This window comes from Erithacus rubecula (assembly GCF_903797595.1).
Source record: "Erithacus rubecula genome assembly, chromosome: 8".
NCBI lineage: Eukaryota > Metazoa > Chordata > Aves > Passeriformes > Muscicapidae > Erithacus > Erithacus rubecula.
This window is the reverse complement of record NC_136659.1, coordinates 33,631,102-33,647,851: the sequence shown is the minus strand read 5'-3', so window position 1 is coordinate 33,647,851 and position 16,750 is coordinate 33,631,102. Positions and strand designations below refer to the sequence as shown.

General features: G+C 40.4%; 1 protein-coding gene and 1 long non-coding RNA gene across 10 annotated transcripts in view; one reads left to right on the top strand and one right to left on the bottom strand.

Moving 5' to 3' along the window:
* Window positions 1–16,750, top strand: part of GTDC1 (glycosyltransferase like domain containing 1) — a 281,241-nt gene that overhangs the window by 198,535 nt on the left and 65,956 nt on the right. The window lies entirely within an intron of this gene.
* Window positions 4,136–5,512, bottom strand: LOC306804710. The gene is made up of 3 exons (XR_013774974.1): window positions 5,430–5,512; window positions 4,325–4,390; window positions 4,136–4,227 (listed from the first exon to the last, which is right to left on the bottom strand). It is a non-coding gene; the product is annotated as an uncharacterized lncRNA (long non-coding RNA).

Here is a 16,750-nt window from a genome sequence, read left to right as displayed (position 1 = left end):
CTGGGAAAGCAAATTTTTTTCATTTTCCCTCCCTCATACCATGGCTACACCATCCCAGCCCAGCCCTGTGGGTCAGACCAGGAGCCTGCTGGCTCAGACTTGGGGTCAGCACCTTCTGGAGCCGACCAGCCCTTTCCATGCAGTGGAGCACTTGGCTCTTTTCTCAGCCTCCTGTGGTGCCTCTGTTACCTTGAGCCATTATATATTCATTTTGAGTGTGTTTTATTTGTTTTCTCTAGCTCAGAAAGCCCTAACTCATCTTGATGTTGCAGTCACATGGAGTTTTTGAGCGTGGTGTCGATTATACTTGCACATCCATGAGAAACGGCAGAAGATGGGAACTTGGCTTGCTCTTCAGGACCAAAATTCCAGCTGTGCATGGAAATGAGCATGTAGGTCCCCAAAAGATCAAGTGGAAGGGTGATTTGTGCTGCAAGGCATCAGGAGTGCTGATGAGGAGACCACACGTGGGGCTGTGCTGGTTGGGAGCAGATTCTGGCACGAGATGCCTCGCCAAGAGATTTCCATTCAGATCACTCCCATTTCTCTGTCTCCCATTTCCTTGCTTTACTGTGTTGGCCTGTGTAGGCCCTGACAAATCCCAAACATACTGGTGACTTTATTATAATTTTCCCTTGGAGTAAGCCTTCGTCTGTTGAGTTGCATTTATTAAGTTAAGCCGTTTGTCAACTTCAAGTAAGAATATTTGCAAAAGCAGTCAGTCATCAATGGATGATTTAAAATCTAATGTTTTTTGGTGGGTGCATGTATTATAAACAGATAAATTGGTGTTGAGGGATGGGTCCAAACCATAACATGTGTTCCTGAATCCGAAATGTCGAGGGATGTGGGCTTTGGCCCAGCAATGAAGGAGGAGGCCTCATTTTATATGGGTATCTCATTTTATATGGCTATAGCTTCACTCTTTCCCTAACTTTAGTGTTCAAAATCTTGATTTGTGTGCATTGTTAGTAATACAGCAGCCTGATTTCCTTTTCTATAAAGAGGAAACTTTCTTATATACCAGAACCATCACAATAAAGAATTATTGTTTTAAGGATGGGGTGTGGGTGAATATTGCTCTTATTTTTTTCCATGCTGTCTCTAATCAAATGTAATCACTGCAGCATGTGTTATTGATTTTGTAATTGCTTCTTGAATGGTTTGGGCCCCAAGACTGCTGCACTTGTGAGCATGTCATTTGGGTTATATATATGAGCTAATGGGTGATGTATCTTTTTATTAGGAAAGCCCTCCAATATCTCAGTTAAACATGACTTGTCCCAGAAGGCCAGGTTGGCAATGCTTTACAAAGTGACTTGACAGAGGTCTTTCACCTGTACTTCCTTTGTGGAGTTTAGTTCAGATGTTTTGTTGTTCACTGTGAAGAGGTGAGGCCGAAGGTATGGATGTTGTCCATGTGATTCCTGTGGTTATGGCATCTGAGCTGGAGCATGTGGATTTGGGGCTTCAAAAACTGGCTGAGCATCATTTAATGTGTGCCTCAAGACAGGCTGGAAAAGCTCCTGTTAATATGGGGTCAAATGGAGAGATGGACAAAGAAAGGAGAGACTGCATGGAAATTGTGTAGGGCTGTGCACACAGAATTTCCCTCTGTGGAGGGAAACAATTTTTGCAAGGATAGGGAAGGATTTGGGTTATCTTATGTGACTTCTAGCACAGCATCACTTTCATCAACCATAAAATCCAGCTTGAGGTGTCAGTGAATCCTGAAGTGCAGCTGTGACTCAAATTTATGATACATCTGAAGTCTTGGAGTGGGGTTTGATGAAGTATTGGCATACTGGGAATCCTGAGAGAGATCCTGCCCAGCTTGGGTGGTCTCTCTCCCCAGCATGGTGCCTGCTCTGCATCCCTGTAGGCTTGTGAGATGGCTGATCTGGTCTGGTGGCTCACAACTGCCAGGAAAAGTTGGTCCTGCTGCCCTGCCTGCTTTGCCTGTGCATTCCCATGCTCTCTCCTGCATGAGGTCTGGTCCGTGTCCAACCCCTTGGTGGTCTGGTTCAGCATGAACAGCTCTGAGAAAAGCAACCCAGCAAGGAGGGTTGGAAGCACACAGCTGGGACTAGGAACAGAGTTAGAGCTCTAGCAGGAGCAGTCTATGAGGGCTCAGCTCTCTTGGGAAGCCTCACACTATTGATATCCCTGTGGTCTGAGCTCCCTCTTCTAGAGCATTCCATGGGAATGCTCAAGGCATCCTCCAGGAGGCATGAATTATCACAGAGCTCTGATCCTCCTCCTCTGAACACCTGGAACATCCTATTTTTCTTTTCCTTAGCAGCTTTCTTTTAGCTCAGTTGGAGGGAGTGAGAATGAGTTCACCTGTCTTCAGAAGTCTACATCAGAGCTCATTTGGCCTTCCTTTAAACCAACAGGGAGAAATAGATCCTTCAAAATGCATTTCATCTGGGCTGGTTTTATATCTAGTTTAGGATGAGGTTAATCCCACATTAATGGCATCTCCTTTTCTAGCATGAGTGTGAGAAGAGCCCAGCTCAGATGTCTGCAAGATAGACATCTGCATTTGGTCACATAAATCCCACCCGTAGAGCTGCTCCACTAACGTGATGAACCCAGATGAATGGCTTCAATTAATAACAACAATAATAATGTAGACTCTACAGTCTAAATATAGAAAATAATTTCGGTTCAGTTTTTTTTCAGATGTAAGCCAGATCCTTCCTTGGTGTTGGGCAGATTATTTTTCACTCAAGTGAGTAGTTGGTTGCAATGGTCAGGTACCAGTGGTGGTACCTCCTTTAGGCAAACTAAACAAATATGCTCTTCCTGCTGATAGGAATAGGAAAATTTTCCAAGGTGAGTGTTTGGCTTTGTTCTTTTTATGGGAGATTGGAAAGCAGTAACTCTGTTGAAGATATCCTTTGTAAAAACACAATGGTTGCAACTTTCTGTAACTGCTCACGACCCCCAAACTTACTCTTTATTAGTGTTTCTCATTCAGCTCAAGCTGCAGCAAACAAATGAAACTAATTACTCTTGAAGTTGGGTATTGCCTTCTTGAGCTTTATGAGCCTATTTTTCTGAAATTAGAAATTGCCTAACTATGTGGAATGGTTCCAGCAAAACTGTTTCCTACAGCCACAATTTTTGCAGTCACACAAGTGTTTTGTGGGCTACCTTTGGGTAGGCAGCAGTGACATCCAGTGGCCAGCGACCTGATCACACGTCTTCTGCCAGAACCTGTCTCACCTGGGACATCTCTCCCTTGTATAATATTGTGAGAGCCCATTGAGGTTTAATACATTCATTCTACTCAGTGGTTTTGGGGGGTTTTTGTTGGTTTGATTTGGCTTTTTTTTTGTCTGAGAGGTTCTAAAATCCTCAGGTAGATCTTCTCCAAAACACCAACAAGGACTATGCAAACCTACTGATTAACTACCACCACAAAAAATAAAAGTTTTAGATTGTTGGTTGCAGCAACAGTAAAAGTATTTTAATATGGTTGTCCATAGATATGGATGACTAAATATGTATTGAAGGACAAAGTGTGGATATTGATGTTGAAAAAATTTGCCCTTCTTTGGATTCTCTACGGATGGAATACATAAAGCCTATGGGAACTAGGAGCATAGCAATAGAGACCCTGCATATATTGTTTTAATATGAACTTTTTTATTTTCAAGGCAGTGAGTCTGATCCCAACTGAGTCAGTTCATTGCAGACTAAGAATGAAGACTGTGTTTTTTCTTTTTAATTCCCAAGAATAAGCATGTTCAGGATTATATCCATAGTTATGCACCTCCAGTTGCAGGAAAATCAGTTGAACTGGTGCATGTTCAGATGACTTGTGCCATTGCCATGTTTGTATGGTCTCTGAGCTTTTCTAAACCAGGAACCCATGGTCCACCTTAACTTTAAATAGTTACTCCTTTCAGTTATGTCAGCTACTTAAATTTATTTGCAGACAGTCAATTCATATTGATCATAACTCGACCTTACAGTGACCTTGAGCAAAGGTACTCTGTGACTGCTATAGATATTGTGATCAATACTGGAGAGCAATTGACTACACCTAGTTACTGATAAATGAAGTTTAAAAAAAATTAAAGAAAGTACACTATTTTCAGGAACAAAGATAACTGCTCATTTAGTCTGCTGTTTGTGAAGGTTTAATATTGATACATGAAGTTACAATGACATCCTTGGGCATTCTCAAATGGTGGAAAACAATAGGGTGCAGAGTCACTGTGGCACATTAAGGAGAAAGAATCATTAGTTCCCAACTTCAAATAAGAAATTTCATGATATTTATGACAACAACACTGAGAACAAACACACTTACTTAGCAGTGCTCATTGGAGAAGGCATGTATCAAACTGTGCCTCTTTTCTTTATGTGTGAGCCAGGTCTAGTGAAATAAAGCACTGCATTACCGTGCACAGAACAAAGCCTTTAGCACCACTTATTCTACTTTAGCACCACTCTCCTTTGCACATTTCTGCCTGAATTAAATTGAGCATCCCCAGGTATAACCAACTGTAATCATGAGAAAGAGATCACTGTGGTCTCAGCACATCTGCTACAGATTGATAGCCCTCCCCACACTGCCTGAAGTTGAAAGGGAAGATGTAGGGGATGTTTTCCCCTGATATTCCTCTCACTTAGCTCAGAGTCCCACTGAGAAATGGGAGCTAAGTACCAGCAGCTGAGACAGAAGCAAATGAAAGTCCTTTGGCAAAATGGTAGCAGGCTGCAAGGGAGGGTGGCTTTACCCCCAAATCTCCTGATTTCTGTACAGGAGAAGCCTCTCCAGTGTGTGTCTGGGTGTGAGGTGTGATGCCCACAGGATGCTCTGGGTGCTTGGGAGCAGCCAGGCTCACAAAGGTACAAGCAAAGTTCACCCCTACCCGTGGCCCTGAGCTCACTTTCTGTCAACACTGCTTGCAACACAACCTGGGTCTGGCATTTTACATGTCTTGGGGTTTCTAAGGAGTAGATTTCTACATGTGTGACATTCTTTACAAAAGAAATTAATTAAATGGTGGGATGGTTCTAGCTACACAAATCAGAAACAGGAGGGGAAACGTTTTGCAGGCACAGACCTCCCATAGATCTCCCTGTGCTCTTCCGTGTTCCCCTCAGGCACTTCAGCTTCTCTGCCCATTCCTAAAGTTAATCTCCTGATCACATTTCTTCAGTCCCATACAGTAAGTGTGCTTTTTATTTTTCTTCCCCCTACACTTCCCTGTTTTTTTTGTAGAGACTGTGCCTTTCTGACTCTCCAGTCAAGCTATTTATTAATAAACTGGTGTTTTCAGTGAGCTGGCACATCAATGCAGTACAGAGTGGTTTAGTTAGCCAGCATTCTGGGAAATCCTTTGCTCTATTGAAGAACTGTAAATCTCCATTATTGCTTTCCATAGCACAAATAAAGAATTGCCTCTTGCCTTCACAACATCCTCTTTGTTAATTTTTAAGGTTGGATGCATGCATAGTCCCTAGCAAAGTGGATCTGCTTGTGCCTAGCCTGGAAAAAAGGTCTTTATTGGGTTTTGGGTTGGTTATTTTTTGGTATAGCTTCAGCTGCTACCTGGAAAATCAGCCAGAGCAAAGGGAAGCCAGAGTGAGCGCAGCAGGAAGCAATATTGAAACATTCAGATGAAAATAATCATCAAGACTTTAGGACTTTTTCCAAAATGAACCTGAACTGGAGGCTTTGCCAGTTAGTCCATGACTGATTGAAGAGGTATGTCACCTGCTACTACATGGCAGCACATCCCATCACGTTACAATTGCCTGCCTGGAGTCATTATGGTGTATTACATCCTTTTGTTATCAAACTGTGTCATGTTGCATCACAGTCAGGAGCAGCCGGATGGAGACGTGGCTGACACGTTGCCTGTAACAGATGCAATGAGACATGGCATCCAAAGCACATACCTGCTTTTAGTCAAGCTTCAATTTGCTCTGAGCGTATTTTGACATATCTAGAGAGGGTTTCAAGTTGCAGGTAATCCCCTTCTGTGTTTTCCAGCTCTCACTCAAGGCACAAGTCTTTTTCTTGGGCCAGGGAGAAATGCAAGCTTTAAATTTCTTGGCTTGTTGCAGCATCATCAAATAGGTGTGAAAACTTGCTTAGTCTAGTTAGTGCAATATATGTATGAGTTCTGGGAACATTAGGCACTCTGGGAAGGTTTTTTTTAAAGCATAATCCCAAAAGCTGAAAGAAATAAAAAGCACTTCTAATTCGTCTTTTAAAAAGTGTAAAAACTCTGGTAAAAGTCCCAAAACTGAGCATCCAAACTATGAGTTGTATTAAGATAGTGAAATAACAAACGAAAAAAATATTCTCATATTAATCTTGAATTAAAACAAGTTTTTAATATGAATGCATATGTCATTCATAGTTTGCCAATGGATTCTTTATGATCAGAGCCTCTGCAATCGATACTAAATGAATTCATAATAAGATACTTAAAGTGTTACCACAAAAAAAACCCAATAAAAGGCCATCATCAAAACTGCAGTCTAAATAAAGCCCAGAAAAATGGTGACAGCTATGAGATTCAATGGTAATTCTTTATTTATTCTTTTGTGTGGCCTCTTTCTCTCCCTCTTGTTGTAATATTCATACAAATCTTCTTGAAGGGTGGGATGATGGTGTGAGAGGTCCATGGTGTGGGACAGTGACAGTCAGGGACAGCACAAAGGAGAGGTTGATGGATGGGGATAGGGATAAAGAAACACCAAGGTGATTTTAACAGGGAGAATGGCAGAAAGTAGGAAGGGAAGAAGAACAAAACCATGAGAGGCAGACGGCATAAAGGAGTAGAGGCTGGAGGGTGATGGGAAATTTAATGCTTTACAGGATAATTTTTGTTGGTGATGGGTTTTTTGGATGTTTTCTTTAATTTTTTTCTGTTCTTATGAATTAATAGTTGAAATATCTAGTTTCTTATACATCTTCTGGACCTCAAAAGTGAAAATTAACCTAGTAGAGGCAGCAGCCCAGGAGCACAGGTTCCTCTGTACTTGGGCAGTCTCTCAATATCTGTTTTTCTATGGGTAGACTTATCAGGTTAGGAAAAAAATATTTTCAAAAGAAGAGTGTGTGCAAGGAAAACCTCTGCAGTAGGCACGTAACCTACCTGGAGCTGTCATGCAACCTCTGAAGGAAAAGGAATTACCTGTGCTGCACTGGTATAGCTGACAGCTAAATCTGCCCTAATCTGCCTTAATTACACTCTTCAGAACAGGGTCTTTCTGGTGATTTGAGGGCGGGAGGTTCAGCAGGGAATAAAAGTCAACTGCTTTCCCTTCTAGTTAGAATAGGGGGGAATTAACTGGATGACATTAGGAGAGTTTCTAAATATCTTTCCTGCCAATATTTGATTAGGGACTTTAATTTCATTAGACAAACTGATTTTTTCATTAGCCAAACTGATTTTTTCATGCATTGCTCTCTCCTTTTAATGTGTAAATTACATGGGATTTGACTCTCATTACTCCATTGATATGGGTGATGCCTTCAAATGGACACTGTGCTCACGGATGGGTCTCCTGAAAGAGCTGCTTTGTGCTTTGCTTTGGGAAGAAATTCTGTAAATACCCAGTTCAGCATCCCCTTGCACAGTATTTTTTGGGAGAGAGGATCCCAGCACCTGACCTGGGTCTCCTGGTTGTGATATGAAGCAGGATTTCATCACACAAAGCAGGGTTCAGGTAAAATTGTGGGATGGAGATGATGGAGGGCACAGTTCAACATGTGTGTGCCCATTTAGAACTTGAGCAGTTCAGTCACAATGATTTCAGGGCAGCCTTTGCTTTTCCACATAAAGATTGACATAATTTGTTATTTTTTGATAATATTAATTTTGACTATTTACATCTCATGTCTCATTAGTTTTTATGAATATTGTCACCATTTTAAACAATTTTTACTGAAAAAATGAAGTTTCTAAGCAGTGACATGGAAAAGTATTTCAAAATGAATTTATTTGGGGTAAAATGAAGTTGAAAAAGAGAAGCCAGATAAAGTTTCCAGGTACTTCTGTAATTATGAATGGGCAGCCCTAAAGTCTGGATCATAATATGTCATGTTCTTTGCTGCCTGGTGCTCTATATGCCCAATAAAGCATTGGGGGATATAATTGGGCTGGTATTAAGCATATGAGAAAAAATTAAAAAGAAAATGTTTTGGTTCCAAAGGCACAAACACTGGGGGTTGAGATTCCGTTAAACCTCATACATGATGCTGAACTGATCTTTTTTTTACTGGCTCCTCAGAAAATACAGGTGCTGAAGGAAGAGAGTCCAGTTGTTATTGCTGGATAAAACTCTCTGCTTGGAGTGGAAAAAGTAGGATTTAAAGCAGTGTTTGCTGTTGCTGCATAGCTTTTTAAAAGGAAAACATCAGCTTTTGTTATTGAGGCGACCATGGAAACACCCATCATTTTTATAGGCTTGTGTTTTGGTAAATAAACATGTTGACAGAATTTCTGTAATTGTTTTGGAAGTATTTTAATAAAAAGAGCTTATTTTGTGTAATGTTGAGTAGATCTGCTCAGAACAGAAGTAGAAGGAACTTTGATATTTTATATATTTTATTTTTTTTAAATTTCAAGCCAGTTCTGTGTTGGGAAAGACTGAACCAAACATCTTTGCAGAGGTCTGGGTGATGCTGTTCATTGGAAAATCCAAGGAATGACAAGGTCTCTTGCTTATTGAAGTGATTAACGGTTTAATATTAATAGAGTTGCAATATTGCATGGTTTAGCCACATTGTAACATTCTGTTTGTCAGAGTTGTTAAAGGTTGGATTCTTCCCTCAGGTCTTTGATGCACAGGAAAAAAAAAACTAATCCATGTATGGAAATAGTTCAGTTTAAAGTTTCCAAATGTTTGTGAGTTCTCAGGGAACAAAAGTCAAATTTGGATATAAGAAATGAGCAGAATTTCTCAATCAAAATCTGTTTTTCTGCAGACTGTCCTTTACGTTTTTGCAGATTCTCTACGTCAGACAAAATATTTTCCTCCATGTTATATAGTAGGTATGGGTTTATTTATACTAAATATAACATCATTATATAATAAGTTTTCTTGGAGTGCTTGGTACTTTACAAACCACAAAAATTTTTGCTCCAGTGACCTTGTAATATAAAACTGAGGGAGCAATCACATTGCATTATGTGCCAGTGTGGTGAAATTAGTTTTGCACTGCCTAGGCAAAAGGATCTCCCTTGTCATCCAAATTGCAGGACTGGGGCCCATATGTATGCACTCTGCCTGTTTGTTTATGCCATATGAATGGTAATACCAGGAAATATTTTTAAGAGTTGATGTCCCTTTTCCCTTTGCATTTGTGGGTTTTGTTGGGTTTTTCAAAAATATTTCTCTCCTGAGTAAAATGTGTCCATTCAACAGAGTTGAAATGAGTTATGTTAATCTTCCAACATAAATATGAAACACTTTCAGTTGTTTTGCTGTCATTAGTTGTCCAGCTAAAATGCAGAGACCAATTTACAGGCAAGCCTCATAATACAGGAAATGTTTGTTGAGGTGAGGTGCACAGGAGGAAACATGGATGCTTGGCCTAGGTTTAGGAAAGAGCTTTAAACTTGCAGAATTTCTTCTTCATTGATTTCCTTAAATGAGACTTATTTCTGTCTTATATAATTCAAAGCTCATGCAGCCAAAAGAGGGAGATTTTCTAGCAATGGGGAGTGAGCTTATTAAAAATCATCATGATTGTCTTCTTTGAAAGGAGTAAACAAGAACCAATTTTCTTAACTAGACATGTTGGCTGAGTTCATCTAAAGCAGGGTGAACTCTTAGAGAGCTAACCAAAGAAATGAGACAAAAAATTAGTGTGACTTCTTCTTTCAGCTGGAGCCTGGGAGGAATATGTGGGACAATCTCATAAGCTTTGCCTTCAAGAAATCAACAGAAGAAGCTCAAAAGATTCAGGCTTAGGTATTTTCTAAGCAAAGAGTTTTCAGTAGCTCATGGAATCATAGAATGGTTTGGGTTGGAAAAGACTTTAAATGTCATTCCAATCTCATTGTCATGGGCAGGACACCTTCCACTATCCCAAGCCACATCCAGCCTGGTCTTGGGCACTTCCAGAGATCCAGGGGCAGCCCCAGCTTCTCTGGGCACCCTATGCCAGGGCATTACCACCCTCACAGAGAAAATTTAATTTGCAAATCAAACCCAAACCTCCCCTCTTTCAGTTTGAACCCATTATTCCTCGTCCTTGCCCTACCTGGGTACTTATTTATCAAAATACCCATTAAGTGGAGCAGAGAGCTGTTGCAAAGACCTGGTTGAGCAGGAAGACACCTTGAGTAGCCAATATTACCCCCTCCAAATGCCACTTCCCAGCTGTCCTGCTGGCTGAGAGATGGATTTTGTGCATGATGGAAGCGCAGACAGGCCCCACCTTCTGCCCCTGGGGAAGCTTGCTGTGTCTCCCTGAGCCCAGAGGATTGAGCCCTGCAGGCCTTTTCCTCCTGTTTGAGGCATCTGATATTGATGTTTTTGGTGAGGGCTCTCTCAGGCACGTATCCCACCAGGCTCCGTGGAGTCTGCGCTCCGTGGAGATGCAGAGGCAGAGATGGAGGGCAGCCAAGAAAGGCTGCTGCTCAGGAGGGCGAGTGCTGTGCTGTGGAACGGCTTAGATTGGTTTCAGGGCCTTCCTTTAGCTAATATTTGTTACTTTTCCACAGAAAATAGGAGTAGGCTTGTGTTTCAGGCTTCTTTTAACCTCAGATCATCTGGGTTTCATAGGTACCGGTCATACCGTAAGCTTAAATGTTCTTTTTCTCACATGTTCCCTTTCAAGGCAGATTTTTATTTTTAAACATTTGGAGTTTGTTTTCATAAAGTTTCTCCAATCAAGACAGCATCCAAGCCATCTTAGTTTGTCGTCGTACATCCAGTATTACTACATTAGCTCTTAATAAAGAACTCATGCAAAAACCAGATTCCCTTCACACTAACTACAGAAACATGTTATGGGAATGTGACCATAGAGCTGTGTGGAAAATGATATTACTTGCAGAAGATTTGTTGTCACATAACAGCCTGCTCATCTGCTGATTACTATCTTGCTTTTATTGTGCATCTTCCTTTGTGCAGTGATACTTTCAAAAGTGTTTAAAATCTCTGCAGTAAAACAAAATAATAATAATAAAAAAAAAAAAAAAATCCCGACATGCCTCTGCTAGCATTGAGCTAAACCCAAACTAAAAGCAAATTTATACATATGCTGTATATTAAGCTTAACCAGGGTAACGCCCCTTTCCTTTGGTTTTTGGAAAAGAGTCCCACATTGTCACATGTAAAGGGACATTTCAGCACTGATTTTCATTTTCATGAGATTAAAAGTGAAACATGTAACCACAAAGCTGGTTTATGTCATCCCCTGTTGGAGCCAGCAGTAATGCCAAAAATTAGATATTTGATAGGTTTGTGAGAGAAACAGATGCAGAAGGGATGCCATTCCCACAATTTTAAACTCCTTCTTATCTTTAAGCTAGAAAGAACATTCCAGATGAAGAAAATCTATCTTATTGGCTTTAGAAAACAGAGGAAGAAAGTTGCCAAAAAAAAAAAAAAAAAAAAAAAAAAAAAAAAAAAAAAGAGGAATAAAATAAAAAGGAATAAAACGAGAAGTTAATTTAAAACCAATGTCAGTCTTGGGGAATTGTAAACCATAATTGAGAGAGAGAGGAAGAAAGGGTGTGTATATTCATATATGTGTGCACATCTACAAAATAAATAGGCTGAGATGGGGCATTTCCCTTCCTTTTTGATCTGTTTAGTGCAGCCTGCAGTCTCACTTTGGCTTTTTTTTAGCACTTTTGGATGCAGAAAGATGGGGGACAGTAAAAAATCAAGGGAAGAATCTCCCCCAAACACATACCAAATAAACTCAGTGAAAGCATCCAAAAAGTATTCTTTCAGCTTTTTGTTTTGGAAGCAGTTTGTATGTCCCTGTTCTTTTAATTTCATTCTGCCAGCTGTCTGCTAAACAAATCTAGCCAGGTGGGGCTTACAACCCATGACTAAAAAACCTACTAGTGCAGCTGTCCAGCTTGCCTGGAGGAAGAATTCTAACAAATGGCAGGAATGAAAAGATTGGTTTTGTTTTCAAGAAAGTAGCTATGGTACCTTCCTTGCTTCGTTGTTGGTTTGTTGTTTTTTTTGTTCTGCTTGCTTCAGTTAACTCATGGCCTCCTAAGGTTTTACAGAGTAATGGAAAATCCACTTCCGAGGTTCATCATTTAACGTGGTATTGCCTGGATTTCTTTCGCCTTTTTTTTTTTTCCCCTGTAATGATTTGGTTTTTTCTGTGTTAGAAACACAGGGCAGCTGCTTTGAGTGTAGCTAAATGTAAAATAATCTGACACTTTCCCTACAAAAACACTGGTAAGCCATATAGTAGCTTAGCTGGATTTTTAAATATTCAAGAGTTGAATATATAACTAGTGAAGGGTGGTGGTTGGTATTGTTTATCCACAAGCTGGGGACAGAACAGGCTTCTTTGCACTGCTTCATCAATCGACCTCAACTGTGATTTTCTAGTCAGCAAATGAGTGCTTCATTTTCTGTGTCTGTGTTGAGCTAAACAAGAGCTATGCTAAAAATTACCAAACCGCCATCTGATCTATAGTTTCAGCAATAGAAGATTAGCATGTGAGCCACTGAGACACCTTCCCTCAATCCTGCCAGAAAAAGGAATGTGTGAAAGGTGTTTGTCACCAACTCCACGTAGGGAATTCAACTGAAAATCTCCCTCTGCTTTTTGTTGGGTAACAGCCCAAACAAAAAATAATTGGTTTTTGGCCCAATCCCGCCTCCTTTGAAGCTGGTGACATCTTGTTCTTTTGACATCCTTGGTGCAGGTCCACGTTGATTGAGAGTGATCTGGTGGAGTGATTTGCTCAGTGAGGAGTTGAGGGCTTTTGGCACTTCTCAGGTATCACTCTGGTCTCACAGGTCCCAACTTTAAAGGAACACATGGCATTAACACCTCTCAGAGTCCGGGTGGTGCCTCACAGTAAAGCTGAAATACAGGCTTTGGGTTTGGTCCAGAGCTAGTAAAGTATCTGTGCTTATGTGGGTGTGTGAACAGTGCTGCTGAAGTCCGTGGAGCTGTTTTGACCAATTACTTCTTATCTGATGATAGAAAATTTCAAGTAAGGTTAGGACTTTTTGGATGGACACTCTAGTCAAGTGACTAAGTGCTTTAAATGAAGCATGCCTTTAATTGCTGAACTGTAAACACATTAAATTATTGTAGGCTTGATTTCAGTGACTTATCTATTTCCTTATTAGTGTACAAACAGATCTGCTTAGCAAGATGTGGAGGTACAAACTGGGTCCTACTGATTTTCCCAAGACAGACAGGTGCCAGCTCTAATCACTGAATGATCAGACCTTCCTTTGGGGAGCAGCAAGTTGCACACAATGCATGTTCAGTGCTTGCCATTTTCCCTTTCTTTTTGCCATCTTCACAAGAAAAAAGTGGATCCAAAAGGAATGTAATGCTCGTTCCCACATCTCTCTGCATCGCGTAGACTTCTCTGCACCCACCACACCAATAAATTTGGATATCATCCCCTTTACAATCAATTTGGGAGATTGAGACCTGTCTGTGCAGAGGGGATGGAGGAGCAGCACTCTGCCTGGGCTGCTCAACTCAAGATGGCATGGAGCACGGGCAGGCACAGCCAGATTGCTGTTGCAGGCGCCGCTATTTCCCTTTGTTGTATAACAAGGCATGAGTGATATTGGTTTGGGGTGCTCACAAGCCAAGAAAAAAGAAGGCCAATTTTTCATGAGGAAATTGAAGTGCTGATGCAGAACTAACCCTCACGGTTTGTTGTTATTTAATGAAGAAGCAGTGAGTGGGGGATTTTGGCAAAACTTGGTGTGTAAGCATAACAATTGCAATGACATTATTTAGCACACAATGGAGTAACAAAGGCACTTAAACACCACAATTAAGGACTGTGTTAAGATGCTCAAATAGCATCTGAAAGCAAAAAAATGTAACTGTGTTATTCTCTGACACCATACAGAAATATATTTAACTCCATTAATTTTTTTTTTTTTCCCTTGAACCTACAGTAAGTTCCTAGAATGGTTCCAGCAATATCACTTGAATTAGCTCCTTTCAGTGATATTCTGCATTGGAGTCTCTGGACATTGTTACCAGCCTTCATTTTTTACCTATTTTTCTTTATTGTTAGGCAATGGCAAATGTATATATTACAGTAAAAATGCTTATGTTTATATCCCATTTATATTTCTGAGAACAATGTCAGATTCTGAAGGCCTGCACAATGTACAGAAGATATATATGTCTATGAAATTGCAGGATAATATTGGGAAAGCTGAGCCTTGAGAGTAATTTGCCATAAATTATTTTACCTGGTGTTATAACAACTTCTTAATGTAAAGGATTTTCTGGACTTGTGGTATTTATACAAGAAGTTCTGTTTTATTAAAGAAAAGGAGAAGGGTTGGGAGGTCAAAAATACTATATTGCAGCTTTCCTTTAATTTTCCATACATTTTCAAATATGATTCTAAATACAATGGCTATTACACTGCATGAGATTGACTTTGGGAGTGGGGAGTTCTACCATGTTTTTGCTAAACCCATCCCATTTCCTGACAGCCATGAGAGCAGCACTTTGCTTCTGCAGACCATGAACAGAGAATGGGAGACCCAAGAAAGCTCCAAAACACTGTGTGGGATTACACCAGCCTAGTCAGTAAGCCCTGGTGCCAAGGGTGTAATGTAATATTATAACCATCTGTTGTCCAAGGCCATTATCCCAGTGGCTCCTGGACACCACTCACCCTCCTCATCATGGCAGCAGCGTGTCACCATGGTATCTGGAGCACAAGGGGAGGTGGCAGAAGTGCAAGTGACACAAAAAGGCTCTTGAATTGTGGAGACCTTCTCCACTTCTGTGCTGCTTGCTGCTCGGTACAAAAATGGGTTCCATTACAGCCTCCATATAATCCAGGCAAGCATAGCTGTTCCAAGGCTGTAATCTCCCTGGAATGCCTGAGAATGGGAACAATTGGCCAACTCATGGTTTTAATATGCTGTTCACCTAATTTGGTGACTGAAAGTTTCCCATGGTCAACACTCTCTTTTTTTTCCTTTTCTTTTTTATAAATTTTACACTTATCTGCAGTGCTTATAATATTTGGGGTTTTTTTCCCAGTAGGACTGAAGTTTTTAGAGCTACAATTTTTCTTTCACTCCTATATGCAGAAATATGAGGCTGATCCTCATGGAGATATCCTCCATCTGCCCCTTTTCCATTAATTGCAATATGCTGGAAGCCACAGAACTTTCAGGAAAGATATTCTGACTGCTGAGGAACAGGTCAGAAGTCAGGAAAAGAAATAGGAGATATAAGGTTGAAATCACATTTGACAAGGAAGTTGAAGATAAAATGTGGTGGTAGGGTGGACAAATATTATCCTGTGGACTATGAGGAACAGGAGAGGGAAAAGCACTCCAAGATATTGACCAAGGTTAGAATTGAACATGAGAGATAGGAAACTTTGGTGGGAAGGCCAATGGGAATGGTATCTCACAGGACCCCATGGGACACCACCAAGTAAATGGAGACTAGCACCACTGGCCAACAGAGGTGAATTTTAGGCTGGAAATGAAGATCAGATTTATTAAAAGCTAGACACTAATGATTTTTTTTTTTAAGTCATATATTAATTCATTTTCTAGAGGAGGGAAGAGGTTTAAAGGGTAAAATAGTTTCAAACACTGAACAGATCAATAAATATGGGTACTTCAAATACTGGTAATATCTTAACATCTGAGCATTTCTCTGTCTGAAGAGCTTTTGAGTTTAAGTTGGTAAATAACATGGATTCCAGCTGCTCTGACCACTTCCTGTGGGGATAATCTGCAGGTCAATAAAGAGATAAAGTTAGTGTCTACTTGCTTCTTATTATGTAGAATTAAAATAAAGCTTGATGCAGTATTTGATGAGGGCAGGAGTGAGCAAGGCCACAAACAAGCAACATCACTCCTGTATTTCAGGAGAACAACACTGCAAGAGAGGAAATGGTGAGGGGAAGGAGGAGGGAGACCAAAAAAGAGTCTCAGAAAGAGATTAGGTGTAGATACAGGGATAAGATCCAAGAGAGGAGAGTTATAGAAGGTTCAGTGGATAAAATCATAGGAAAATGGCAAAATCTGTTGGAAAAAGCTCTTGGACATTAGTCCCAGATTCATTTAACTGTGTTAAATGAGTTATTTAGTGATTATCACATACCTAAAAGTGGTTGCATTTGTCATATCTGCTCAGAAAAATCTTTCTCACCAAAACTGCTTCCAGCCTTTTTTTCCTTCCTTTTTTCCTTCCTTGTTTCCTTCCTTTTTTGAGTGCTACACATTTCCTTGGAAAAGAGGTATTGTTATCTGTGATTAGAAAAGAGGCTTTCCTGTAGTCCTCAAAACACTTTGCCATCCCCATGGTGAATAAGCTGACCCTTTAACAGTTCTTCTTATCCTCTGGGATTACTTTTGAAGGCCACTCTGAAATTCTAACTATGGAGCATCATGGTGTTGCCAAGAGCAAGGAGGTGTGAGTAGCAAACTCTGAGATATTGCATTCAAGTCTTCACTTTTTTAAAGGTGTCACTTCAAGGTGGTGATCATGGTTTTTAAAAGAGGAATAGTTCTGAAAACTAGTTATTTTAGAGTTTTGCTGTCA